The 3,130-nt window shown below is 41.1% G+C and overlaps 1 long non-coding RNA gene across 1 annotated transcript; it reads left to right on the top strand.

The window, feature by feature from the left end:
* The first annotated feature begins 1,020 nt into the window (after nt 1-1,020).
* LOC122120999 lies at nt 1,021-2,129 on the top strand. Its single transcript, XR_006149852.1, has 2 exons — nt 1,021-1,346; nt 1,711-2,129. It is a non-coding gene; the product is annotated as an uncharacterized LOC122120999 (long non-coding RNA).
* The last annotated feature ends 1,001 nt before the right edge of the window (nt 2,130-3,130 follow it).

Raw genomic sequence — 3,130 nt, forward strand, 5'->3', positions numbered from 1 at the left:
CAATGGTTTAGGATGCGTCTTCAGCTTTGCTTTGGGAATGGCTCCTCATGTTCCCTGTGAACCAGCTGTGATCACAGTGTCAGGCTGTTGTACCGTGAGGCTAGATTCAATTTTTCAAGACAACTCTATTAGCTAGATTTTTATTTGGCCTCTGTTGAATCTGGTCATATGGTCATGCTGTTTGGTCGATGATGAAATGTTTCCCTTCTCTGTAGCCAAGTATTGTGGACTAGATACTTTCAGGGGCTTTGTTATCATGGGAAATGAGTTGAGCTACTACTATTGGATAATGATTGATAAAACCTTACTAATACACAATGATAAAACATAATAAAAAATCTAAAATAAGCTTATTGTAACCAATTGGCTCTTCTATGCAAGTGTGTGTGTGTGTGTGTGTGTGTGTGTGTGTGTGTGTGTGTGTGTGTACGTGTGAAAGAGAGAGAAAGACAGAGAGGCAGGCAGGCAGACAGAGAGAGACAGAGAGAGAAAAAGACAGATGGAGACAGAAATTGAGACAGACAGAGGGGATGGAGACAGAGAGAGACAGGCGAAGATGCTAGAGACAGACAGACAGACACACAAGACAGAGAGACCAAGAAACTCATAAGTGACAAATAAATGTCCTCCTAAGAGGAGATAAGGCAATAGATCCCAGGGGATTTACTCTAAAGAGGATGTCAATAATGAGTTCTTAATGGATGCCATGTTAGTCATTTATACAAATGCATGATAATGGCACATTATTTGTGTATTAGGAACACATCATGATTTCATACCGTATAACTATGAATGTGATATATCAAAAACTTCTTAATTTCCTCCTTGTGCTAAGCGATCATGGTTTGAAACAGAAATCAGCATGGTTCTATGTCTGGAATACCCATGGATGATACAAGTGTGATGTGAGGTGTAATGATTTCCCCCTTTTTCTTCCCCATTAGCTTTGCCTCTCCCGCAGTTATGCTATCCTTTGCATCAGTCTGGATTGCTTCGCCTGTGCGGAGACTTGCTTAGGAACTCCTCAGAGGCACATTGCTTCATGGAAGACAGCTGTTCTTCACTGCCTCAGACAGACTGGAGTTATATATAGTGACGATAATAAGAAATTGTCTACGCACACACGCACACCACATGGGGACCGGCTGATGAGAATGAGTGTTTTATGCATATGTAGTACTTCCCTTTGCATTGACAAACATCCAGCTAACTCCAGCCCTCAGCTCCAACAAGGGTCAAAAGATTCCCCTTCAACCTCCACGCCCCGCTTGCATTTTCTCAATTAATTCATCGACTGTGTAAACTCCCCTTCCAGTTCCATGTAGTAGGAAGCCCCATTTGGATCGGTGAGCTTTTAATTCTGTTTTTATTCTGTGACTATAAGACACATTCTAAATTTCATCTCTAAAACTGCAATATGTGTGAAATTGATATATATTCAAAGTTCAGCTATATGAAGCACCAGCAACTACAAAAAAGATGGAGATTTTGGCTTAAAAATATTGGTTACCTTTTTTTTTTGTCTTTTTGCTTGTAGCCATTTTATCTGGGGTGAGATAATACTTCATTGTGGTGTTGATCTGTATTTCCCTGATGATATAGAGCATTTTTCATATTATATTGGATATTTGTATGTCTTCTTTTGAGAGATGCTTATTCAGATCATTTTCCCATTTTAAAATCACATTATTTATGTTTCTTTTCTGTTAGAATGTAAAAGAGTAGAGCCACTATGGGACAGAATATGAATATTTCCCGAAAACAAGAAAAGAGAAGTATCCTGTGACCCAGCAAGCCCATCACTGGCTGTTCACCCAAAGAAAATGAAATCAATGCATCGAAAGATAGCTACACTTTCATATTTCTTGAAGGACTGTTCACAAAACCCAAGATGAATGAAAATATGTATCTGACTCTGTCTCTCTGTCTCTGTGTCTCTGTTTCTCTTTCTCTCCATCTCTCTTTCTGTCTCTCTGTCTCTGTCTCTCTCTCTCACACACACACACACACACAGAAATAGTCTTCAATCAGAATAAAAGACATCAAAACATAGATGGAACTGGAGGAAATAAGGAAATAAGCCGGGGACAAAGAGACAAATACCACATGACTTCACCTATACATGGAATTAAAAAAATTGTCGGAAAAAGAATGAGAACAGTGGTTACCATTGGGCAGGGAAGAGGAAAGCAACAGGCGGCTGGGAAGAGCCTGGGTAATGGGCACAAAGGCACATGGCAGGAGGGGCAAGTACAGATGTTTTCTTACATACAAGTTGGTTGTACTTAATATTATGTCATTTAATGAAAAACAGCTAAAGGGCATGATTCTTTTTTGGGGGGAGGGGGGGTCTGGTCATGGGCCTGAACTCTGGGCCTGGGCGCTGTCCCTCAGCTCTTCAGCTCAAGGCTAGTGCTCTACCATTTGAGCCACAGCGCCACTTCCGGCTTTTTTCTTTTTTCTTATGTGGTGCTGAGGAATCGAACCCAGGGCCTCATGCATGCGAGGCTAGCGCTCTACCACTGAGCCACCTTCCCAGCCCCAAGGGTAGGATTTTTAAATAAATAAATATATTTTTGGTGTTACTGGTAATTGAACAAGGGCCTTCCAACTTCCCAGGCAGGTACTCTACTGCTTGAGCCCCAGCTCCAACACTTTTTGCTCTGGTTATTTTTAATACAGAGTTTCACTCTTTGTCTGGGATGACCTGAACTGTGTGCCTCCTATTTACTCTCCTAATCATAGATGGGAAAACCAATATATGCTACCATGCCCAATTTCAATCTCCATCCTCCCAGGCTCAGCCTCCCATCTATCTGGGACAACAGGGTCATGAGTGGCAGGTCCAGCTATTAGTGGATATGGGATGTCATGAACTTTTTGTCCAGGCTTGCCTCAAACTGTGATCCTTCTGATATCTGCCTCCTAGTAGGGAAGCATAAGCCACTTTATCCAGAAGAAGAGAGGATTCTGAATGTTGTTATTACGAAGAAAAATTTTGGTGATGATGGATAACCTCGAACACATACACTATAAATGTACCAAAACAACACAGTGTGCCACAGAAAGGTGTACAATTATAGCAATAAAATGGGAAGAAAAATAGAACCATCTTATTGGCATACTTGAT

The sequence above is a fragment of the Dipodomys spectabilis genome, unplaced genomic scaffold, assembly GCF_019054845.1.
Source record: "Dipodomys spectabilis isolate Male_0828 unplaced genomic scaffold, ASM1905484v1 ptg000179l, whole genome shotgun sequence".
Lineage (NCBI taxonomy): Eukaryota > Metazoa > Chordata > Mammalia > Rodentia > Heteromyidae > Dipodomys > Dipodomys spectabilis.